Here is a 26,793-nt window from a genome sequence, read left to right as displayed (position 1 = left end):
CTGAGATTATTGAGGACTGGAAGGCCGTTGCTTTCATTTTTCTGTTCTCCTTCCTATCCTTTCTGAGGATTGTGAACTCTCGTGCTTTGGTTGCTCTTAGCCAAAGTGCTTTTCACCATCACATTCTCAGTCATTTCCTTTGTATTGCTTGTATTCAGAATTTGAAGAGCCTCTCCTTTTACTGCTTTCTTCGCCTTCTAAAAATATTTGCCAACACATTTCAAGAACTTGAGGGATAATCTGGTGCCTTTGTGACTAGTACAGAGCTAAGACAAATGGACCAGGATTTTATTTGTGCAATCTGTTATAGTTCTAGGAACCTATGTCCGCATTGCATATTTATCCTCCATAGAAATTTGCCCCAGGTGTTTTTCCTAGGGTGTGTACCGCATCTGTGGGTGATGCAAAGCAGACTTTTGCACAAATTCGTGTGCGTGCATAGGAAACAAACTGCTGGAGGATCTTTGAGAAGATGCACTTTGCTTCTGGGGGAGGTACTGTTCGTCCATCTTGCAAGTGAGGTGCACCTGTGCATTACTTCAGCTTTGGTTCTGCTGAAGGGGAGGCTGCACTGACTGCATCAGTGGTGTGTTTGAGTACTGCATAACTCTAAGAATAGATGCAAGGCACATTGGCACCTGAAAGAATCCCTCCASTACACCAAGTAGCTAATCGAGAGGTGTCCTTGTTCGGCTGTACTAGTTTTCCCACAAATGTCTGTGAGATTAAAATTCTGTGCTTTGAATTAGTTTGCTGACAGTTTAAAAGACTGATATAGCTGATTTTTGATAGTCATATGAGCCATTTTACAAGCTAATTAAGTCCTAATTATGCATTATGACATCCGCATCCTCTGGTTTATTCTCCTGACTTTGTGTATTCAGCTGTTTGGTGTGAACTCTCCAAGTTGTCTTTCTCCTATAATGTTAGTATGCATAACCATCTCTCTATCCTATTTCTTGGGGTTTTGTACATGTTGCTGTCTATTTAATCTTTACTTTGGAGTTTTGTCACTTCTTCCTTACTTTGTTAAACAGAAATAAGGTAAGGAACAGGAATAGAAAACTGACTTCTGCCATCCGAGTGAACTGTGTCGACTGTTAGAGTACAGTAAGATTCCCTGAGTTTTAACCATTCTGTCTGGACTCCTGAGAATTGCTACATAGATTTTGACTGTCTGAGTGAGTGATTTGTGGAGGGTATCAACAAATTTAATAGACTTATTTGATTTCGTATTACAGGACTGCCACTTGCTTGTCTGCTTGTACTATGGTTTATGAAAAGCTTACAGATTTCTTCCAACTGCTATCAAAGAGAATTGTCCAAAAAAGAATTCAGGGCGATGCTACTGAGATGTCATACTACTACTGTACACAACTCTGTGTATTTATTCAGCGTAGGGCACTAGCACTATGAAAAGCTGAAGCAGCTGAAATGAATCTTTTCTTCTACCTGTGCTTGCMCTTCAATAAACTTCTGTAAGTGTTAGTAATGGTTATATCAGGAATGTACTGCTTTCCATCAGGAAATTGATTTTACTTATTTATTATGCTTGCAAAAACAATTTTAATTTTATAAATAGTCTTTCCAGATAGTTGCATACCTGGAGAAGTTCCAAGCAGGAGAAAAAGAGCAATAAGATACTGTTAGTTTCCAATGGAGCCTTTAAAAAAATTATTCCATCTACAGAGTTCTGGATTTAGCGCTGCTTCTTGATTTGTTAGAGATGCATCCATACTATATGATTATAGTACACAGACACCAAATGCTGTGTTTGAACAAGCTGTCTGTCTTGTTTTAATAAAACAAGTGTTTATCAAGTTTGTGATATATTAACTATGTAATATGCAAGGAAGAGTAACAGAAAGGCACAAAACCCACTAAATCTCACTTATCAAAAAAAATCTAAGCAGCTATGCGTATGTTGAGGTATATCAATGTTAAGGAAAGCCTTCTGTTCTACAGTTAAAGTYGTGTCATTTCTTAGAATTAAGTCATATCCGTAGAAAAGAAGGTGTCCATTTCCTGAAAAATCAAAGAGCACTTCAAGTTCTGTGCCTCAACTGATGATCCTTCTCTGGTCTTTTGTCTCTGTGTAAATATTCTAGGCAACACTCTGAGTTGTTGTAGTCTTACTTTTACAATTTTGTTTTTCTTCTATTAGTGTAAACAGTCATATATTTGTAACTCCTGTCTGTTATCTTAGGGACAATAGGGCCAGGTGAAGTACTTCTGTTTATTTGATATCTGTAGTCTGATTTTTCACCAGGTTTTGATTATTTGGGTTTTGTATTGCACCAAGGATTCCTGCTTGGTCTTCAGGTACTAGCTAGGTCTAGGGCTTCCAAGTTCAAGTGAGATCTGGTGCATTCAGACCAGCAAGGCTGTAGGCAGCAATTGCATGGAAAAAGATAAATGTTCTTTGGAGACTTCCCTGACTAGCTGTGTTACTATAACTGAACAGCATATTGGCAAGTGTTGTCCAAATTTTTGGTTAATGGTCAACTAATGTCTGTAAAATACAAGGTGAAAAAAGTCATGAATAAAGTCATGAATACACTTATGGAAGTAAATCTTTGGAAAAAAGGTTTTCAGATTTCTTGGTTGAATTTTTGATTACAGAAAATATGGTACTTTGTTTTTCACAGAATATATTTGCTCTATGTCTTCAATTTTGTGCCAGTTTGTAGTACAGCCAGGTAAGTGAGCCAGTATTGCTGCAAAGAGTAATTTCAGCTAGAAGCTGTAGGAACAGGAACATGATTTGAAAGGGGTTATTTGTCTTTCTGGGTATTTGTTTTCTTCTTCTGACAGGGAAAAAAGTGTGTTTAAAAAAAAAAGAAAAAAGAAAAGGTGAATCTCTCCTTCTAGCACTTTACCTGTATTTATTTTCACTTTTCCACTTCCTTGTGTGCAGACTCACTTATGTCCTGGAGTTTCAGACTCTGTTTATCTTCCGCCTACAGCTTTCTGAAACTACATTAATGTGCCTCAGCTGTCTTTGCTTCTGTCAAATACATAACTAATGACAAAATGGTGCTTTAAAAATTAATCAGACTGTTTCTGGGGGAATGAGAGAGTGATCTGCATGTAATCACTTCATCCAGAAAGAGAAAAATATTCAACATGTAAATGAATAGTATGTAAAAAAGCATAAGACCGAGAAATATGTATATTGCTGTATTTTGTTGAAAGTTTTTTACCGTTTCTCAGCTCATTCTCCAAAGCATTTTTGAAATGGATTGCTACAAGTGAATTGCTAATCTGAAGACATCTTGGGTATGGTTTTGTTAAAGCATTCAAATATGTCTTTAAACTTGTTCTATTCATATAATGAACTTAAATGGGCCCATAAAGGTATGTAGTATCACAAATTTCAAAATTAAACTTTCTCCTATTTTCCACTTTTCTTGGTCCCACTTAAAGATTTTAAAATTATTCTGTACTTTACTTGCTTACCTATTAGCTTGCTACTAGTAGGAAATAAATGAGCAGTTTATCATGTGTGGTTTTTTTATGCTGCATGTATGTTACAGATTTCATAAACTTTCACTGTGGTCTTACTGATCCCTTTTCTGAAGAAAAATAAAAAAGCTGCATAATTTGTTACAATGATAATATTTCTACCCTAATTGACCAGGAAAAGAGTCTAAAAGATTTAAGAAAGGCGGTGGTATAATACTGAAGAAAATTATATGAACTTTTTACTTATTAACATGAGTTTTCACTACTTAATTTACATTATGAGTTTGAGTGAAGTTATGAGTAATTGGAGCAGGAGATAATCTTATCTGGTTTGCGTGGATATTGGTGCTAGTTTCCCTGAAGGATGTCCGTACCTTACAGAGATTTTCACTAAGCTTTGGCAGAGCTTTTTGTATATTAACCAGACATGAAACTAATGCTAATCTTGCTTAGTTTATGGCAATTTTTGAAAACTCTATAAAGAGTTATTTTGTTTTTATAGATGTAATTAGGACTTATCAACAGAAACCCGTATATACATGAATTAAGAGGTGACCCTTCCTCCCCCAAAATCAGAGCATGTAAATCAATTTTCGTAACCTATCAATTTCTGTACCACATGAAGAAGTTGACTGACAGCTTTTAACCCATCRATAATATTCCCTGTAGGAACTGTTAAGTAAACAAGAGGATGCTTGTGGAACAATACCTACTCAGACAGCTTGACATCTGTGTCCTAAAATTGCCAAATGTGTCTTTCCATGGTCCTAAGTGGTCTCACTTTTCCTATCAAACAAGATTCAGAAAAGTGGAGCCATGATTTTTGGTTAATTTTTTATGAAGCTTTTCATGTTGAATAAGACTTGTTGGTTTAGGTTGAACAGTAAAGCAGCAGATGCAGATATTGCATGTTGCAAGAGATWCTGTATTTCAGTTGGAAACTAAGAATCAACTTTTCAGTAGTTGTGAAGTGGCCTGTTCTAAGGTTGGAAAATGCTTTTGTTTTAAAGCAACAGTCTGTAACAGGTTTCCAGTGTCTTCTGATGTAAATCGATGTAAAAATGTGCAGAAATTTGCCATGCATCAATAGGACAAAATAATTCATGTTTCAATATGCTGGACACCTTAAGTTATAGCAGTAGAATGTAAAATTAAAACCATTTTCATGTCATTTGCTGTAAAGTCTTTTGAACAAAATTCAGATACTCTGGAGTTGTCTTCAAATCTAGCATTTTATTTTTGTGATATTAGTATGCATGAATGCCTGTGAAACAGAGCTGCAGCTGAAGGGGTGTGCTTTCGCTCATCATACACTAAACCTAATTTGGTCTTTCTTTGTCTCATGAAATGTGGAGGGAATCTGAACTAGGGTTCTAATCACTTCTGATTGCACCCATTTTTTTCTCTCTCTCCAATTAAAAAAAGAATTACAGTTTGCTGTGACCTTCTTGGAGTAATAGTGAAACAGAAGCTGTGCTGTCATGAAAGCAGAAATCAGTCAGTTGAGTAAGCAATGACCGATACAGCTGGAATAGGTAACATACAGGAAAAAGTAGGGAGTTAGAAGAGAAATACATAATAATATATTTGTATTTTGGGAATATTTCTTTTTACAACTGAGATCAAGGGCTTTTTTTTTTTTTAACTACAGAAATATAGTTCTAGCTTAGATGTAGAGTTTTGGGGCATATTGGTTTCCCTACACTGTAGTCTTTATGAAGAAGGGGCTTCTGAAAAAAAATCTGCAGCAAAATTAAAGATTCAACATATTTAATCAATTTAGGTCAAGAGACCAAAGGAAACCCAGCCTGAGAAACATTACAAAAAATATCAATCATACTTTTGTTTGCAAGAGGACATAATTCATTCCTATAGAAAAGCCTAAATATTAAGTTTCATGAAATATACAAAATATAATGATACTCAGAAATAGAATGCTTAAAAATGTGCAAGAAAATACCGTACATAATTTTAATTCAGATCTCTCAAAAAGTATGTTGTGTTTTAAACTTTGTGGCATTCTTCCAGGGAGAACAAATTCAATTTAGGCTGAATTAGAAAATGCTGCACTTCTATTTTGGTTAGAGTTTGAAGCTGTAACACTTTTCTAGGGTTTGACTGCAAGTCTTAAGAGAGAACAATTCTTTTGCTGCTTCTAAATAAGTTAACTAACTTTCTTAATGCTCTTTGTAACTGGAATGGCTTTTCTGCATTTCTGTTAGGATGACGAGTCTCCTGCATTCCTTAAATAAGTTAAGCAACAATAAAATATCTCCAAGGCTCGAGAAGGAGAAGTCTGTGAACTTTTTAATTTGCCGCGCACTTCCAATGTTAGGCTATTCTATATTTGTTTTTCCATCAACTGTATGTTGTGTTTACACATGCATGCTTCTTGCATAGCTCCCTGCATGTCAGCCAGGACTGGAGGGCACTTCAGATTGTGTATCCACAAAAAGAATCTGTTTCCTGGGGAACCTGATGTTTTTACTTCTTCTACCTTTCGGATTCTTTCCAAGGAACACCAGCATGTCTTTCAGAGCTGTAGAAGATACTTAGGCAATCAGTTTTAAGAGGCACAAGCAACCTGAGAGTCAATTTTTGCTAGTCACTGGATGTGCTAACATAGCTGCAAGAGACAGCCAGTGGCAGAAACTAATTTTTGGAGTCTGGCTCCATTGCTAATGAAATCTCTCCTTTCCTCAGCAGCTGATAAGTGATCAGGGTTTTCCCAGGGAAACCTAGGGAAGAAGAGCATAGTGGAATTTACTGACTCTGAAATAAAGCTAAGGATCTAAAAAGGTATGGGCAACCCGTTGTTTTTAGAAAAATATCAATTTAAACTCTCTTTTTAACCTAAGGATGAGGGATTCTGTAAAATGTACAAATTGAGATTGACCTTGACAAAAGTAGAAACCACATTTAGGGTGGAGCCACACAACTGCCAGCTTCCGGTTGTCTGCACAGCCTCTGTATCTGGAACCACTTAAATGTTGTGTCCTTATTTACTTGCAGTAGTAGAGCAGGAAATCGTGTTTGTACAGCTCACCCCACGAATACCTTGATGTGGTACAACTAAAGTAACGAGCCTGTGCTATTTGTTGGGCTGGTAAAGGAAGCATTGCCCATTTCTTGTTCTCTGATGAACAGAAGGTGAGCAAAAACGCCACTGGAAGGAGAAGAGTATGGAATACCCCGGTACTAAACCGACTCAAATCTCAGAATGAACCCGGAATAAAAATGTTCTAAAACTTTTTAATCTGCAGCTCTGGGAATGAATTGGGATTGAATAGTGAAGGAGGCTATCACCAACAAGAAATCATCGTCTTGCAAGTTTTGAAATACTTGTGGTGAATGAGACAAGAACCTGGAGGGAAAAAAAGTGCAAAAAACCCCCCAAAAAACCAACAACAAAAAATGGGGGGAATCGCAGCATAGTTACAAGTTGGATGCCATCTTGGGGGTGGTATTCATCCCTACATCTGCTGCGAAATTCCTTTGTGGGGCAAGTCAAATAACTTCCCTAATATTGCAGTGTCACTTTCTGCGTATCCAGGCTCAAACCATGAGAGCTGGTTCGCGTAAGTGCAGGAACTTGCAGCTGCAACTACAGTAAGTGCTGCATTTTGAAGGAACTGAACACCATGTAGCAAACACAGATTTATTTTGGGTGTAGGAAAGGTGCAAAAGGGAGGAAAGTGCTGTGGCTTTATCTCTTTGATTACCCTTCATCACCACTCCCTGCTAGACTGTAACTTGCAGTGCTGTGAAAAGCCTTTTCTCATGCAGTTCACGCTGCAGCTCACAATGCTCCTTTGTATCTTGCAGCACAGAGGAGGTGCCACCTTCATTTCCAGGTTTGCGTTATATGTAGCAGCCACACGTAATGGGAAGTAAATGGAACACCACCCCCCTCCGGCCCCCCCAAACAAATCCCTGTAAATTCAAATTGGGTACAGACAACAACTACTTGCTTAATCTCCCTTTGACCGAGTTCCTGATAATTTGGACAGAGTTAATACTATTTCTTTCTTCACATGGCTGTTTTTTTTACTGTAATATTTTGGAAATGCTTGGGGTACCATAGCAATGAGTATCATGAAAAAGCTAGTGAGAAAATTTATTCAAACCTTATTTCAAGTAAAAAATTATTAGCATCTTAAAATAAATTGTTCCATGCTGTGTATGAACAACCTGGAGAAAACAAACCATTGAGTCCCAAGCACAGAGTGGTGAAGGGATCAAAAGGGATCAGTATTTTGTGCATGCAAAGCAAGTGAAGTAAGATTGCAAAGACTGCCTTAATTTTGACATTACTGAAATTTCATATCTCTGGCTTTGCAAACTTGAAAAACTTTAGTGTGTATTTATGAGTATCATGTTTTAGGTTAAAAATATACAAAGGGAATAAAAACTATTTGTACTGATGTCTTTGTGCTCCATCATTAGCTTGGAAACCTTAAATACTTACTGCAGTTTTGCCAGTTCAACTGACAAAGTAGATAAATGTTTAATGTTTCTGTTTTCATCTTGCAGCTTGTCATGTCGTGAAATTCAGTGATGAAATACTACTGTATGTTTAGAAAATATCTGTAAACACTTCACATTTTCAAATATTCTCAGTTAGTGCTTTAACTAAATATTTTTGCCAAACTGGTTTTAGATAGGTTGTTCAGGTGATCAAAGTAACTCTTTCTGTTTCTATTTTCTCAGGTCATTTGTTGAACAGTATAGCCAAAGAAAATCACTGCCAGAACAAAGACTTCCATATTAAGTCATATGGTTCTTATGAATTACACTTTTTATATTAATCAGATTCATAATCAAAAATTGTTCTAATTCGCACCCAGCTTAAAAATATATTGTATGCTTTAGATTTAACAGCACTAATATCTTAAATGCATTTTATATATGAGAACAAATTATATATGGTAACTAATGCTGATGAGCTGCCTGATAAATTGAATTCAACCCCTTAATCTCACATCAAGTCCATTCGTCACCGTTCCAGTCCAGTGAGTTGGAACTTAATGGTGCAATTAACTTTACTTCCTCTAGGCAACTAAATGTGCTGTCCCTTCTGCAAATATTTGCAGGGCTTGAAGTTCCTTTTATTTGGATCCCCTAAGGCAAGTACTTTCTGTAAAGGGCAGAAAGTTTGAAACATCACCTGCCTCATAATGAGCATAAAATGTGCATGACATTCTTCTACTTGAAACAAAACACCTGCAAAATGAATTCTATTTCCTTTCTCTCTAGTTGCCACCAACACTTTTTGTTTAAAGGTGGGTGTGGGAAATGGATTGAAATGGTGACAGCAGTTGTAGCCCTGGTCCTGAACAACTGGAGTCAGACCAGTGATATGTCTAGTTCAGTCTTCCTGTCTCCAGCACTAGTAATTAGGAAATGCTCTTTGGGGAGATAACTCAAGCCTGGCCACTCTTATGAGTTTATTCCTCCTCCATATTCCAAATCATTGATTAGAGATTTTAGAGGACAGATACCTTCTTACTCACTCTAGTATCTGTTTTGGACCTTTTGTCCATAAATTTGTCTATCCCTGTTTGATCCTGTGGATACTTTCTGCTTCCACAATCTTCTGCCGCAAATTCCAGGAGAACAGTATCTTACACATCTGCTGTGTAAGACAGTGCTTACTTTTATCTGTTGTATCTCCTGCTGCTTGCAGTGAGTACCTCCTAATATGAGTTTTGCAGGATTTGGTGCATAACACTTCTTATATGCCTTTCCCTTCACCTTCATAATTTTGTAGACTTCAACTGTACCTCCCTCCTTCCCCCACCCCCAGCCCCAAGCTTTCTCCTCATCAAATTTAAGAAACCAGGCTTGTTAGGAACCTTTTCCATCCCTGTAGTCATTTTAGCAGTTCTTCTCTGTACCTTTTCTAGCAGTATTGGATTAGCTGATGTTTTGGAGACTAAAATGATGCATGATGCTCAAAGATGTCAGTGAACCAGGGTTTTACATTGTAGCAAGATGATATCCAATTTGTTGATCTCGGCACTCTCCCTGATGATGGCCAACATCTTGTTGGCTTTTTGACTGCTCTCGCTGCACTTCAACGAGAGATTTCAAAAGACAGTCACTGCTGACTCCAGGATCTCCAAGGTGTAACTGCCATTTCCAGTTCAGCATTATGTAAGCATAATTTAGGTTATTTTTCCTCTATATTTATTTACACTGAAGCACATCTGCTGTCTTATAGCACACTTGCTCAATTTTGTGAAGACCTTTTGGAGTTCCTTGCCGTGAGCATGACCTTTGATTTGCYTGAAAGAGTTCAGGATCTTCTGGAACCTTGGAGATTTTGCTGCACACTTCTTTCTCCAGGTTAGAGTTTATTTGTTGGGTTACAAAGGCCATATGGGTATAAAATACAAAAACAGATCATAGATATTTCTAATATTTTTAACATAGAACATTAACTGACAAACAGATCTCAGCTATTTAATCCAAATATTGATAGGCAAGCATTTGAGAAAAAGTAAAGCAATACAGATTTAAACCACACAAAATAAAGACTGAAGATCAACTTGTGTAAGTTTAAGTGCCCTGTGTTCCGTGCCTGGCCTAAGGAACCTGAAGCATTTCTTGCTAAGGTACCGCTTCCAGATACAGAGAAAGGTTTGTCTATACTTGTCAGTTGGAACATGCTAAGAGTAGTGTGTGTAAACCTTGTTCTGTGATCAAGGAAATTTGTCTCATATCTTCTGGTCATCTTGTCTTGTAGACTGAATTCTGAGATTTCACTAGATGGTTGTGGTACTATGGGTCTGAATCAAGTGAGCGGTGAACAGGACCAAAGAAAGATGACCATATGTACCTGTGTGTTAGGTACCACTTAAACTATGCTTAGGTTGATTTTGTATGAGCTAGGTGGAGCATGGTCACATAATAAAGCATGTTTAAATTCTCAGTTTTATTTGATAATGTAACTGATCTTTGAATGAATTTTTAGTCCATCCCAATTGCAAAGTGGAATGTGTTGTTTAAACCATAATGTAAATACCCATCATTTGCATACAAGAAAATGTTTACCAGAGTGAATGTTCCATTTGGTCATATTTCAATCAAAAATTCATTTTGACTTGGGTTCTTTGGGCCTGAATTGAGAATACGGTATCCAGATTTTTCAGAAATCTTGTTAGCAGGCTTAAAATACTCTGTACTTAGAAGCCTCCTGTATATTTACTATAATTGTTACTTATGAACAGATCATAAAAAGCCTCCTAACATTTTTGGCTATCTGGGGATACCTGTTACATAAGAAAGCAATGGTTTCCAATTCACTGCTTATGACTTGACTACTTATAATGACTGAGATTATTTTAATATATTGAACTTGGTAATAAGTTCTTTCTTTTGCTTTATATTTTTTTCTGGTTGATTAACAGAAGATGTGTTTGTGGGTTTTATTATGCTTCTCTTGAGACATCTTAATTCAGAGTAAGAGGAAGAAATAGGTACACTTAAAGATAAACACTAGCAAACATTCTTGCTGAAAAAGTAACTTTATTAGTATATGTAAACAGTGGAGACCAACTTGCTGAGCAGGAAAAATTTTCAGATACAGCACCGATTTGCGGCATGGTTTTATATCCTACTGTATTTCAAGTTAGCAGCATTTTTCCAACTCAGGTATCAAAAAAGAGAATAACTTGGGCAATTGCAGCTGTTTCAGAGGAGGAGAGACAGAATGGGAATGTCTACATTGCAGCTGTGTACGCAGCAGTCATGGCCTTCAGAGGGCCACTGAGGATATTGCGTACTCCCGAGGCAGTAGGGTGATGGGCACTGTTGAGTGCTCCGTTGAAAATGGAAATGGGCAGATGTCCAGGGGAGAACTTTTATGCTCTCCCCTCTGTCCCACCCCGCAAAAAGAGCACCGATATCCTCTCTATCTGTCTTACCAGACTGAATACTCAGTACCATGTGCTTTACAAACATGGAACCACAGCTGAAAAAGACAATCTGGTAAGTTTTTTGATTTTCAGCTGTTTAACTAATTACTATGCACATGAGAAACAGTAAGAAAAATGGAAATAGACCATATGAATTTTCATTATCATGAAATATGAACCCTTTCTAAGTACAAACCCTTACTCAAACCCTGTTTAAGTAAATAAAGCATAGTTAAAGGCTCTATCTATAAAAATAGTGATCCTTATTTTTTATTGTGTAGGATACATTCCTACTTAGTATATTTAATGTAGAATTAGTGTTCTCTGGTGATCTTTCCACTTTAAAATTGCTGTATACTATGTTTTAGAAAACTTCTTAAGAAATTTCCTCAACTGTTTTCTAAAGAGTTCATTTTAATGCGAAGGGAATATCCACGCACTTGTTCTATGTGTGTGTGGATAATGTGTCTGAGAACGTGTCTAAAACCTGTAAAAATTTTAAAACACAAGCCCTCCTTTCCTCAGTCTTTGATCTCTGTCTTTTGACATGTTGCTGTAGATAGAATTACCCTTTTTTATATGGCCTGTGGTGTGCAATGTGGTGTGAAAGTGATGACTCTGGGCTACTTACAAGATTTTGCCTTTGTTGTGAAAGTTTTATTCTTTGACACTTTCATACAAGTGGGCGATTCATTACATCACTAGGTGCCTTTTTTGTCAACTTTAAAAAGAGCTAAATATACTTATTGTCCTTTTTAAGACTGGGTGTTTTGAGGTCAGTGGGAAAAAAGGCCTGCATAAGTACAGATAGTGTTATTGATGATAGTAGTAATATTATATCTTTTATAACTTTGTTTCATTTCAGAAATGAGTAGGTGATTAATAAAGTGTTTAGGAAGAACTAGTGCCATGAGTGCAAAGCCTATTGATGGGAAATGCAGGTTTTAAAAATGTGTGTTTAATCACTGCTGTAGGAATAAAAAGAATTTATTTTATTACGGTGCTTATCAGAAAAAGAAAATTATTTTGAATTTTAGTTCAAATCAGCCCCCAAATAATCATAAAAGAGAAAGACTGTCTACTTTAAACATTTCTGTACTATAAAGATGAAGTGAAATGTCTTTTTAGGGTTTAGAATGCTAACACATATTTGTGTGCTACTGTTCATCTATTGTTGTTATAGGTTATATACCTGACACTTTGCATTCACACCTCTTTCAGTGACGCACTTCTAGTGTTTATGTAAATTCTATCTGGGGCCAATGTCACCATTTCTGCTAATTCCATATGGTGTATTGCTAAGCAACATGTGTATGAAAGACGGTGTTGTTTTCATTTTATCTCCCTTCCCTGTCCCCCTCCAGCCCCTTCTCTTCCTCTCCCTCCCCCCCCTCCACCCCCACCCTGCAAAGAGACATGTTTGGAAGATGAGTATTAGTTTTTCAGGCCAAATGGTATTTTTAGTACGTACAATATAAATGATGGAAGATGCAGGAGGTAGTAAAGATTTTGAATGATGTTCTTCAGTTTCATCACTTAAATACTGATGACATTCTGAGTAATTCTTGGGTTTTTTTGTTTAATGCCTTTTTTTTTCCCAAACGTGTTTTTTTTTTTCTTTTCTTTTGGAAGCAATGATTAATTACTATGTTTTCGTATCTCCACATTACACCCTGGAAAATAGTTCTGAAATACTGTTTTTCTGATATATGCATGCGTGAGCATACACACACCCACACAAACACACACACACGAGGATTTCCTATAATTGGAGTTTATGAAAAGTGTCACTTGTTTATTCRCATACATTAAGCCAAATTCTGGTGTTAATTTACTTGAGAGGGAATGGGAAAAGGATAAGGGATCAAAAGAACACTGCCTGTCCCAGCCAGTACACCGTCTTTGCTACGTGACGTGGGAGATGTTTTGCTGCTGTGAAGCCCTCTCTTCCTATTGTCATTGTGGTTATATCCTCCCAGAAGTCTATGTTGACTCTTTTGCTTTTGAATCATAATATAACAAATGCATCTTATTCACTGGGGATGTGTGTGTTAATTAGATAATGTTTAAAACCCCATAACTATATTTAGAAAACTAGAATCCTAGTCTCTTAATGAATTTAAACAAAGGAATTACTGTAGCAATGCAATAACTTGTCTGCTGATTTCCTTAAGCTTAAATACTTGGAACAAATGTGCAAAGTAATTTTTCTGGCCAATCTACATGAGTTAAATGAAAGTATAGAAATGACAGGTCTGTTATTTTGGAGTATGGGTAGTTACATTAATGGGCACAGCAAACTTCGGAAACAGCCTTAGCAGTCAACCAAATTTGTGTGGAAAATGGAAGTAAAAGGCATATTTTTTTGCCTGACCTATCAGTAATGCCAAAACTCAGGAAGGAGGTATGTATGCATATTCAGAGTCATTTTACCCATTTATATTTTATTTTTCAAAAACTAGACCTTGTTTTTCAACATTAATTTTAATTCTTGTACAATGCAAATTATCTTTACCCTCTGTGAAAAGATTTTCCAAGAGGTCTCACTATTGTTTTTATATGTTGTGGTGGCTTCCCCAATCCAGCTTACATTTTTGCAAAGTTTTGTGTGTTGTTCTGTTGTGTAGACCTTTCTTTGGCTTTTCTCTTTTTCCGATTGGTTGTCCAAGTAGAAGGTATAATTTGAGAAATTCAGGATATGAACCATTGTTTCTTGTCCTGCTAAATTTGGACTTGGAGCTGTTGATTACACTGTTTATTGATAGGTGTCCTTGCAAAGTTATTGCATTTTAAATTTGTTACTCAAAGTCTGAATTGCTTTATCAGCTGCTTTAGGACTTTACAATGAAAATTAAAGGTGTTTTACAGACCTCAAATTTTGTACACTTTTAATATAATCATTTGCAAATAACATGTAGCCAAAAGTAATCTGTAATAAAATCTATTTCATTTTCTTTTCTTTTACTTATATGGGTAAACTGGTGGTAGCCTCAGTCATGTGTTATCTCTTTTTTTTTCTCCATTTTTAAGGAGAAAAACAATGTCTTTCCCACAATGTTTGATTACACAAAGGTGAACTCCGTTATTTTTCTCATTTGATATTCATCAATTTGCATATTAATGTTTTCAATGGAAACTAAATATGCTAATTTCACAGCTTCTTAGCAGATTCATTAATCATGAAGATATTTGTATGTTTAAAAAAAAATAAACTGCAGGATGGGTTCCCACAATTATACTACCGGTCAACCTGAAAATAAAATATTTGTAAAATAGAATTTCTTAGGAACTTGTTAGTGATTGTCCATCAGAATCATTAAAACTCAAACTGCTCTGTTCTGTTGTATAATCAGCTATTCCATGTAATCAATTGGAAGCAATATTTTATCATCTATTCATGGTATTTTTAATATTCTCATGAACAATATGTATGTCAATAGATTTAGAATTAGAATGTGTATTAGTATTTTTCATTACATTATATCATCTCAAAGTGACTACAGCCGAGCCTCTATTCTCATATCAATGTATTTTACTATTTTATCTCAAATAAATTGTTTGCGTACTTAGAAGGTATATATGCAATTTTTTTCATTGGTCACTGACCAAACAGATACAGTGACAACAGAATCTTAGAAATCTTAAGTGTTCCTGGAATATAAATAATCAATAATTAGCTTTTTAATGCACTGTTTTTATTTTTGTGGGAGTTCTTGGGAGGGAAGGATTGTGCTTGATTGTTTAATAGTTATTTTAGTGGCTAAGAAAAATACCTAAAGATTTGGACACTGGAATTGGAGAAACTAGAATACCTCTTTGGAGTAGGTAGAACATGTAGAACAACCATCCAGTCTACCCTCATCAGCTTGCACATGCACAGTCCAAAGAAGTAGAGTTAGGGCATTATGTCAGGATTTGTCAGATAGGGGTTCAGTTTTCGGCTTTACTTAAAAAGAAGCCTCCAAAACTTGTAATGTGATGTTAAGCAAAATGTTAGTTTTCCCTGTTCTTTCTCTCAGGTGGAATAATTTTATTTAATAATGCTATTTCTTAAGCATGGGGAGGATAAACTGTAATCTCTTTGCAGAGCTAATGGACAATTCAGTACTTAGAACACTGCAGAAGCAGGTTAAATCAGAAATAACGATGGATAATAGGATTACTGCTGACTTTCAAGGTACATTCATCCTCTAGTCTCTGAAGAAACTGCCTATGAAGCAGGAACTTATTCCAATTTAATGCTGTTTATGTGACTGGAGGAGTTCTTTGTAGAGCTGCCTTGGCTGAGACTACCTGAAGTCCTGTTATCCTCCACAAGAGTTTAGAGAAAACAAAGGCTTGTCATGTAGTGAGATTTGGGGGGAATAGTATTTTATGAGGGAAGGTGACCAAGACACCAAAAGGTAGCATTTTTTCTTTGTGCTTCTGTAGAAGAGTGTACAAGTACATATATGTATGTGTGTGTGTACACACACACACAGGCATATACACACACACAGGCATATACACACACACAGGCATATACACACACACAGGCATATACACACACACACACACACATATGGTGTGTGTGTGTGTGTGTGTGTGTGTGTGTATGTATGTACACACACATTTATTTTTTGTTTTCTTACCTGGTGATCAAGTGTTTTTTTGAAGTCGTCAAAAGGCTTTTTTTTGTTGTTCTGATGTCTGGCTCAGGTGCATGATATCCAAAGGGAATATAATGAGCTGCCGCTGAATTTTAATGAAAGTTTATTCAGAAATGAAAAGACTTGTGTTCTGGGTTCGTTGGCCCCTCTGTCCTTTTAAGCTTGGTTTATGTAAGCAGTCAAGCAAACTTTCAATGAGCAAGTCAGTCAGCAAGCCTTTTTTATCCTTTCTTAAATGTTTGTACATATATAAAAAATAGCTAACCTCTTTACCTTTGTTTATGATTAGATGGAAGAAGGATCTCAAAATTTTCTTCTGTTTCAACATAAAGCTAATGTGATGAAAGCTGAGAACCACTGTTTTAGAATCAAAATACAAAATAGGAAAAAATAAACAGATCTTAAGACTTTCAAAACTATAACTGCTCTTCTGAGGCTAGCTTAATTTTTTTCTTAGCATGAAGTTAATTCCTTTCATGCCTGCAGAGATCATATTATAAGGTCAAGTTGCAATAAATTAATGTATATATAAATGATAGTACAACTAAGGGCTTTCTATCACAGTGCATTAGAAATGGAGCACTGTAAGCAGGTCAGATGGAAGCTCTCAGTGGACTTGGGAATTGTGTCCTAGACATTGCTGTGCCTACATGCATTACTACAGCTCTTGTGATGTATCCTTACTTTGAATATTTCTTTGCAGTGGCTTAAGGGTCAGAAATGATTAGGGACTCTTTCAAATATTTTGAGGCATTTTTCAGCACATACTAGATCACAAAGCAGCTTAGTCTGTACTAGGTAGCAGAACATAATTTATAGCATGTGCTGGATGTTATTTCCACCATGCTGTCATTGTATTTAAACTTGATTAATCTGCTTTCTCACTTTATTTTCTTATACTGCATAGTATATGCTGAATAATTATGTGTGGAATTTCATGCAATTTAAAGCTTAGTCATTGCATTTCATAGTCAGATTTTACAATTGTCATCCAAAATGTCCTCGTTCAAATGAGATATATATCTCATGAGGCTATCCTGGTGAGCAAAATTTAAATAAATGTCATGTCTTATCAGTATGAAACCTCTGAGGATATTTTTCTATCCAGCCATATTTCAATGCTATTCCAGTTCTTCATAGTAATTTCAGTAACATTGTTAGATAAAAATGAATAAAACACTAAATGATACATTTTCTAAAAATGATACTTTTTAGGTATTATTATTATTATTACTACTACTGTTATTATTATTATGAAAAGTAGTTGAAGCTTGACTCTAGGCTAATACCTGGAAATTAATATTTCAGTACTCCTCAAATGGCATCTAATTCAAATGTCACACAGGGACATTACTGAGACAGACTGATACGTTACAATCTCTTTGAGCTAAATTAATATTTAAAAATCATATTTCACAAATAGTTTCTTAATGGGAATAATTTAAAATTTCAGTACTTTAATTTGATGGGGCAAATGCCCTTTTCCAGGCCAGACTTCAATTAATACTAAGAAAAATCAACTCTCTTTAAAAAACGCATTCAGCAGAAATAAGTACAATTTGTGATATATTATATATTGTTTAAAGCCATTTCTATGAACAGATCTAAGATTGATTATATTCTCTAATCATATGTTTAGAGGGTTGACTATTTGTAGATTTTTAGCTTTCCAGATGCTCAAACAATGCACTTTAAGTACAGTATCCATAGATTGTCCCTAGAATGCTGTAGATTAGCTATTTTAAGATTTGAATTGTGAATAAAAGCTGGAGAAAAAGCAACAGCAGTTGCAAATCTGTGTTGTCTCAATTAGCTCATTTTAAATGTATTTGCAAGTGAGGGAGACAAAGTGGGAAATGTCTGCATGAAATACTGTTACTTCATTAATATTTTTATATATATATATATATGTGTGTGTGTGTGTGTCTATAAATAAAAGCTTTTTGTGAATCCTGTCAACAAAGAGTATCTGAATCAGAAGCCCTTTTAGTTTGTTTGTTTCCCTGCGAGGGAGGAGGGCGATACAAGTTGTTATCACCAAGGACTGATTAGCAAATTTTGGACAATAATGAACATAGTTAAGTTTTAAGTAGAGCTGCTTTCTGGTTTTGTTTAGATACCCAAAATTTTACAATTTTGGCCCATAGGTTGTTTTACTGCCAGTTGGAACAGTGTTTTTAATTTGCTTTAATCTGGTAATTGCAACTCTTAGATCTTTTTATTGAATTGTTTGTAACATGTAATTGTTAATCTTTAAAATAAAGATAAAATATGCTTATTTTAATTTCAATTGTTGTCTTAACATGCTTTTCTTATGTTATAAACAGTACTTACAAGATCTATATCTTGTTGCATTACTTGATTTAGCTAACTTAAAGCAAACCAAGTTCCAAGTTGTGTGCTTTTCTTTTTCTAATGTATAGATTGGAGAAGTACTGAAGTTTATTAAATGGCTTTTCTGAGGAAAGATATTTGCCTCCAACCAAATAAGCAAGTTGTACAGACACTTTAATGAGAGATCAAGAATGAATTTTAATAGGTTCTAAACACAGGTTAAAGCTAAACAAATGCAACTTTTTATGGTTTACCTCAGGGTAACTAGCAGTCCAAAGTGATACTGATCTTACTTTCATTGTAGGGGCTATCTGTACTGCAGTTGACTGAGTTGCAAAATAGTTTTAAAAATCAAGAATGAGAGGGTGTTCAATAATTGTTTAATGTTCCCATTTAGTTTAGTTTAAAAAAAAAAAAATCCAGCTTGTATCTCAGCTAACCTCTCCTCCATCATAAGTGATCAAAAGAGGCTGTACATGTTATTACATTATTCCAGCCTTGCTGAATGAAAACAGACTTTGAGTGGGTTCTTGCAGAGTGCGATGGTTCCAGTGCATTACAAATTGATGGAGGATGTCATATGTATTACTGTATGTCTAATGTCAAACAATAAGCCTGAGCTAATATTTATGCATCTGTTCTATGGGATATCCAAGAGAAGTGGCATTCCTCTGCTCATATTTGAAAATCATATTCCAGGAGGTAGCCTGTAAAGAGTAAATTAAAAATGAATGTGAGGGTACGTTGTTACTTCAGGTATCTAAACAAGGTGCCTAAACTAATCTTTTAGGCTCTAGTATGTAGTGATGCGAGGGAGATGGGCTTAAGCAGAGTGTAATTTAGAGTACTTAAGTCAGGCTTTGCTCTGAATGACCTCTGAAGTCATTCCTGTCTTGAGCTGAGGGGCATCTGGTTGCTGTGAAAATTGCCAAAAGCCATATCCCCTCTACTATTTCACATAGCACCTTGGATTTGACGGCATAATACAAGACATCATGTAGCAAACAGGATTCCTGGCAGTACAATCACTAGTTGATGGATGTGGGGACTCTTTGAGCCTTCTAGACCCAGCTTTTAAAAATATCTACTCTAGTAGAGAGTACCTAGTACCTTCAGCTAAGTGGCAGCAGGAGCAAGTTCTCCATACTGTTCCAGGGGAGAATTAAAGACATCAGAATGGACTCTGCCCTGTGCAGGGTATAAAAACTGCCTGAAAATATTCTCACGACTCCTTTAAGAACTTTGAACAAGGCTGCCCTGCAGCAGCTTCTCTATTTGCTGGAAGTGGCTTTTGCTATTCAAGAAGAATATTGGGTTTCAAAATCTTTCAGATGACCATTTTTTAGGTGATATTTTTATCATAATAAGAAAACTCTGAAAATTATACCAAACTTGTCAGGACATTTACATGAGCAGGCTGCCTGTTCTCTGTTTCAAGGCAGGGAAGTCTACATTATAGGATGGCTGACTTCCGTTTTCTGTTAAAAAAAGGAAACTTTTTCCATCTATTCCTCATATATTGACAACAAATGAGTCAATGTGGCTTCCAGATCTTGTTCCCTAATTCAGCATGAAGGGTGTTTATAAAAGTATAGATAAAACAGAAAATATATATGAGAATCATTTACAATTCAGGATACCAGTCAGTAGAAGTTTCATCACCAACAGAGAAGAAACTTCTCTTAAATTCTTTTAGTCTTACCTGGGACTAACCATTTTTCTGCAACTGCTTTCCTGCCTGCTACCCTTTTTTTAATTTTATCCTACTCCAGTGATAAAGAGCATATGAAAAATTGCTTTAATTGAATTTGAGGTGTATCACCGATCATGATTTCAAAGTCATTACCGATTGTTTGTTAGCGTTATTGACAAGATTTGTGAATGCTTATTTATTTTTGGTTTGTGATGGCTACATTTTTTCATGAGTATGACTTTGTTAGTACTATTAACATTTTTGCCTGTATTGGTTTCTTAGAAGGATTGTCATCTGAGTATCTGGTGCACTGCAAAATACTTAAAAAAAATAAATAAATTTAAAAAAAATACCCAAACAAAAAATGATAAATAGGAAAATTTTTCCCACTGTGTCCTGAAAATTAAGGCTCTCTATTCATTGAGCGGTCCAGCATTTTCATGGCTGCACATCTTGGAACTGATGATATAGTATATCAGTTTTATATTGTCAACCTATAAGCCAATTGTCTTAACTTGCAGCAGTTAAAGGCTTCTGATGGCTAAAACTGCACATCCAGCAGTTTTATGAGTCAAATGCATGGAGGAATTGGAGGCAATGAAGCATCAGTGGACCACCGATACCTGCCCAAAGAATATTTCAAAATGAATTGATTGTGCTATTTTTTTCCATGTCTCATGTTTCTCTCATATGGAAACACTTTTTGCTCTCTATTGTTTGCTTAGAATAACAGTGCAACCACTGCCTGTGAATTTAGCACCATTCTTGTTGCAGATAACTCACTTAAAATGCACATGGATTGATTAAACTCCTGAAGTGCCTTGAGCGCTGACTTCCAACTGTGCGTGTTCTGATTACTGCTTGCAGTGTATGCTGGGAAGTTAGCTCATGTAAACTGCAAGAAATTTAGTATTGCACCACTCAGTGTTAATCTTGTGACAAAAGTGGTAGTAAAAATGTGCTTAGTGTTTTCAGGTTTGAATGGGCTTTTGCAGTAAAAGAAGGAACTGTAATTACTGCATAGTTCATGGTGCAAATGTTCAATTTTCATATACTCTCTGTATATACAATTAATAACTATATAACTAATAATATTAACTGTAGAGGTAATCTACTGAATCCCATTGCCATGGCTAAATTTTTTCCTAGGTTTTGCCTACTCAGGGTAATCTTTTTTAATAAGCTAACACATTACTGTATCATTTTCTTGACTAGCACGATCTCATTTGCACTCTTATTTGTTTACTGAAGGTTTATCAACATTAAAGTGACTTCTAAAGGAGAAGCATTAGCTGTTTTTAAAATCCCAGTATAGATTATCCTATTTTCCTTTTAAAGTGCAAACTACGTGACTTACATTTAAGTTGGACAGATGTCTATCAGTAAGCAATTCCAGATCACATTCTTAAAATGAAAGGGATAACAAGACTTTGCAAATAAAGCAACTGGGTTAGTTGTTGAAGTTACTAAATTTGATCTGCTGCTGGAGTTCTTCATCTTGAGTGTAATGAATACTTTCTGTCAAAAAAACCTCTGTATTATTTATTGAGGTACTTCATCCAGAAAACTGGATCACTTTCTGTAGTGACCTGGGAAAAGTGACTGTGAGTATACATCATGAGCTAGGTGCTTGTAGGCTCAGAGTCAAAGAAGCATCATTCCTTGAATATAAAAAGGATTAGGTTCACTGAGTTGATTTTGAGCACTGGTTCACAGTTACTGATTACAGGTATCACCATTTTGTATAAATATGGCTGATGATACTAAATCAGTGGGAGTTGTTCATTTATTCTAAAATATGTTTCTTTTAGTTTGTATTTATGGATTTGGGTTTGCTTTCAGTTCAGAATTTTCTGACTTCTTGTTTTTTATAGCATGTACATATTTCAGATTTTGCACTGTAAAATGAGAGATTCTATGCAGGCTGAATAGGCTTTTTTCTGTAAGAAAATCTAGCTATTGGCTAGAGTCATCATTTTGAAACATGAAAGATTTCTCACCAAAGTTGGGTTCAATTTTCCGTTTAAATAAGATTCGCAATACTATTTCTGTATAAATAGTAAATTTACAGTCTACAATTTGGTGACTATTTCATGACCATTTTCAGTTATATGTTATTTAATACTGAAGTTAAAATAATTAAAATTAGTGTTATGTTCAGTTCAAGAACTGTTTTGTCAACCCTTTGCTAGCAAATGGCTGGCAGTATAGTTAAGCTTTCTATATCTTCATGAACTCTTAATGAAATAAGATCGCCAATGAAGTTACTAATGAGAACAAACTCATGAAACCTTTTCCATCATATTCAAAGGTGCTTTAAATTTTTGTATCTAAAATGAGTTTGAGGCTACCAGGGCTTCAATAAAATTGCTTGCAGTTTCCTGATTAGTAGAGGAACCTATTGAAGATCAGCATTTACCATCATTTCTAATAGGCCTGAAAACTACAGAATGTCTTCCAGAAAGATGGCTCTGATTTCACTAGAGCTTTGCTATCATACCTTTCAACTTTCCAGCCTGCCAGTGTGTGTGATAGAAGCCATCAAAATGTGTGAAAAGTGACCCAAAAGCAGAACTGTTATTTGCAGTTATCAATACAAACTGTTATTGTGCCATAATTGACAGATGGTTTTTCACTCTCATATCTGTTTTTAAGGATATTTTTACACTGATTTAGAAGGTTGTTTTTTTTTTTCTTTTAAGAGAAAACAGAAAGCCAGGAATTATACTGTCCTCAACAAAAAGGGCTTGTATTCTAGAATAACCATGGGAATTTACTAATAGACTGAAATTCCTGCTTTGAGTTGGGGAGCGCTGGGGTAAAACACAGTCTCTCACGCTCTGGGAAACTGCTGATGAGCAGCTGTTGGCTGTTTTAGTGTGAAACCTTTTTTTTTTTTTCTGTAAAGCTCTGAAAAGTTTTTTCTGCTGCTGAAAGGGAAAGAAATATCTGAAAAATTGTAAAGCTGGATAGAATACAAAGTGATTTCTGTCTAATGTCATTGGTGAGCTTATTTAGCTAAAGTCTCTTGTTAAAGTAACTTCATCCAGTTCTTCCCACCTGTGCAGTCATTCCCTTGGAGTGAATTCATGTTGATGGTAACTGTAGCTCTGCCTGAACACTGATATTAAAATTAATGTGTTCTTAGAAAGTTCTTGTTTTTATACAGGTCATGTTTGGCTTTCTGTGGGTGTAAAACTTCAAGACCAGTGTCTGGACCAAATTTAGATTTCTACCTAATTTCTACCTGATTTTCTCAGAACATCAAACCATGTAACTTTAACTAAATTAGATTTTCATAGTTGAAAATCAACAGCTTGCAGTTCCTTGCCTGAGAACTGGAGTAGCCAGACGTTTGTGACTGCAGTTAATGGGAGAGTGTACTTTAAGGTGGGCTGGTCCTGATTACAAAAACTATTATGTGTTTCAATGGAATATGTTGTTATCTAGGGGACTGTTTTAAAATCTGTATTGTTTATTTTATGTCAGTTGTGACTTTCATTGTGCTTCCTGGATAGCCTAACAGATGATCTCCCTTCTGACTCATGCCTTAACTTTTGTTGGATGAGAAGAAAATACAAGCAGTAGAACAATGTTTTTGTAATACGTTATTGCCATTGGTGTTTTTCTTGTCTTAATTACGACAGGATTCTCCTGTGAGAAGAATTTAAGTGGCTGGCTAGTAGCATCTTCAGTCTAGCCATAGGCAAAGCTTCCTTCTAATGGTTAGTTGTGTAAGACGGGACACAGGAGGCGATGCTGGCCGTGGAAGCTGTGGTGGTGCTGCAGCTCTCTGGTAAAATGCTGATGGGAGTAAGGAGCCTAACAACAGTATCAGGAGCTACCTGCCCTTGGAGCTTGGCAGCTCCGTCTGCCCTAGTACTGGCTCTGCCACCTTCTTGCGGAGAACAGGAGGGAGCTGATCCCCAGAGACACTAAGGGAGGTAAAATGATAGGAGTCAGGTCAGGGAGGGCAACGGTTTGAAAGAAATCTGAGAAGAGAACTAGAAGCAGAAAGGAAGGAAGCTGTGTATGATGAGAATAAGATGGTACAAAATTCTAAGTTAGTGTACAAATACACTCAATACCAGTAAATGGAGAGCTATGATAATAAATGCCTTTATTTTTGTCTGGGAGATTAGCCATATTAGGTGTTGGAGGAAACAGAAGTGTCAGGGGGAAAAAGAGGCATGAAGGCAAACTGTTCAGGAATACTGACTTCTTCCCTTTTCCTTCTATATTCCGCATAATCACAACTCTCTTTTTTCCTAATCTGGCCTTCGTGGATAATTGCTGATTTAAAGTTGGTCTGTCTGTATGTGTGTACATAGACCCCTCTTCAGGCACAGCTCTCTGCCAGTACAATCATTTCTGGACTTTCTGGACAGAAAGTATAGAACGCTCATTTCTGAATACACTCATCCATCTGTCCGTATCCCAGATCTGCAGATTTGCTTATTCACAGTGAATTTCGGGGAATTTCCTCAGCGAAAGGAAGAGTGTATCAGTGATAACTGCATGAAACATGGCTGTAGCGCCCACCTTTAAGCTCCAATTGGAAGCTGTTACATGCAACTCTACCTGAAATTAATTAAATAAATAGATATCTGTCACCAGAGATACTTGGTGGTTTTTTCATATATATGCATATATATGCATATATATATTTCTTCTCTTTGTATTTCTGTTGCCTTTACGCCACTGAAGAATTAATACTTGGAGCTGTCATAGTAGGTTGCGTTTTCTCCTATCTGTTGCTAAAAATATTTCTGTCATAATCTTAACTACAGTCTGAAATGATCTAAAATTTGTCCAGTTGCAAGAGTAATCTGAGTTTCAACTGTGGACTACCACTGAGATTTAAATGAAAGGAGAAAGAACCCCAGAATAAGCTTGTTTAGGATCCTAGCATCACTTCCTGGCATTTCTTGCTTGCATTTCTTTAAAACTTCCCCCCCCTCCCATACCTGTCAGGAAACTACTGGAACCTTTATACAGGGATTAAAAAAGTATAAAAGCAAAAGCCAAATATGTTACCACTTTATGTAAAACTTAAGAGTTTAAATATGATGAGCAGCAACATCTAACCTTTGATCTAAATGTTTAGCTCCTGAGAACTTCAGCATCAAGTACTAATGTGGGCATTCTTACCATTTTCTGTAGTGGAGTTATTCCATATAATTTATTTATTTTATTAAAGGCACTGTATTTAATCTGACAGCGTTTGCAATCTGCCAAAGTGTAAAACTGTCACAAGATACATTTATAGCAGAGTCTGCATAGCTGTACAGGAGGTAAAAATAAGTCAATATAAACCTATGTCAGTGAAGATGAGATTTTGTGTACAAAATCTGGCAAAACAGTTTATCAAATTCAGGGCACTCCTTGTTGCCAGTTGAGAAATGGGAAATTTTATGAGGAAAAAAATGACAAAATTTTGAATCAGTTTATTATAGGATGAAGTACAGGCAGTATGCTAGCCACTCATGAATTCAGAACTTACAGTAAATTGATATTAATCATTGCCCAGAACAAGCTGATATATTGTCATTCTCCTTCACATGCATTTCTTTCTTCATGGTGGACCCTGCCTTTCTTCAAAGCTTTAATTTTATTCAAATGTTGCTATCTTGAGATAATTATTGAGAGACTAGAAAAAAAAAATGAGGCAAGTGAAAAATCCCAAACAATTTGAAAGTATCATGAAATATAAAGATGACACCTAGGTTTCTTTATTTTTGGGGTATGTTTACTTTTTTTTTGATACTTTCACTAAAGATGAAACTTTAAAGCAACAGTTAGGTTTTGGATTTTTATCATGTACAGTAATAAATGAGTTATTTAAATAAGTCACAATACAGATTTTTAAAAATAATTAAGATGGTAAGGTTTTTGCATTTTATATTTAAGTGTCTATTGTAAAATAAATGTCTTGGGACAAGAAAAGTAAGACCATCTGAAGGAAATGCAATGTTGCCCTTTTGGCAACAGAGGAGTTAAAATAAGGGCGACTTCAGTGTATTTTTGGGGCCTGAGTAGTCCACATAGGAACAGATGGAATGATAGAGTCCAAATATTCTTTAGAAATTGCAGTAATAGTTCAGTTTACAATTTCCAAACCRCTGTAAAAAAACATGAATTAGTTTGTGAATGTAGCATTTAAAAAGACAATAACCACAAGACTAATTTTTTAATTACACCAAATAAGCCTTTTGGGGTAAATTTTCAGAGCAGTGCAGGGTTTCAGCTTTGAGTCTGGCTTTATGGAATCATGGAGTTGGAAAATATATAATTTGATGTATAATTGCAGATGGTGTCAGTTCTGTTAAAGCTCAAAGTAATCACAGAATCACAGAATGGCTGAGGTTGGAAGGGACCCCTGGAGATCATCTAGTCCAACCCCCCTGCTCAAGCAGGGTCACCTAGAGCACGTTGCACAGGATCGTGCCCAGACGGCTTTTGAATATCTCCAGAGAAGGAGACTCCACAACCTCTCTGGGCAACCTGTTCCAGTGCTCTGTCACCCTCACAGTGAAAAAGTTTTTCCTCATGTTCAGATGGAAGCGTCTGTGTTTCAGTTTGTGCCCGTTGCCTCGCGTCCTGTCTCTCGGCACCACTGAAAAGAGTCTGGTCCCATCCTCTCGACACCCTCCCTTCAGATACTTGCACACGTTGATAAGATCTCCTCTCAGCCTTCTCTTCTCCAAGCTAAACAGGCCCAGCTCTCTCAGCC

At 36.0% G+C, this 26,793-nt stretch overlaps 1 protein-coding gene across 12 annotated transcripts in view; it reads left to right on the top strand.

The window, feature by feature from the left end:
- Positions 1-26,793, top strand: part of PRKD1 (protein kinase D1) — a 156,910-nt gene that overhangs the window by 24,105 nt on the left and 106,012 nt on the right. Inside the window, exon 1 of one of the 12 annotated variants that reach the window (XM_026068877.1) lies at positions 1,480-9,813. The exons of the other annotated variants lie outside the window; for them this stretch is intronic. The gene's annotated coding sequence lies outside the window, so the exon portion shown is untranslated. Of the gene's footprint in view, positions 1-1,479; positions 9,814-26,793 lie in introns of those variants that run through there. 12 annotated transcript variants of the gene reach the window in all.

The sequence above is a fragment of the Apteryx rowi genome, unplaced genomic scaffold, assembly GCF_003343035.1.
Source record: "Apteryx rowi isolate R43461 unplaced genomic scaffold, aptRow1 scaffold_280, whole genome shotgun sequence".
In the NCBI taxonomy this organism is placed as follows: domain Eukaryota; kingdom Metazoa; phylum Chordata; class Aves; order Apterygiformes; family Apterygidae; genus Apteryx; species Apteryx rowi.
Note: the sequence above shows the minus strand (reverse complement) of the source record. Positions and strands in the feature narration are given on the sequence as shown.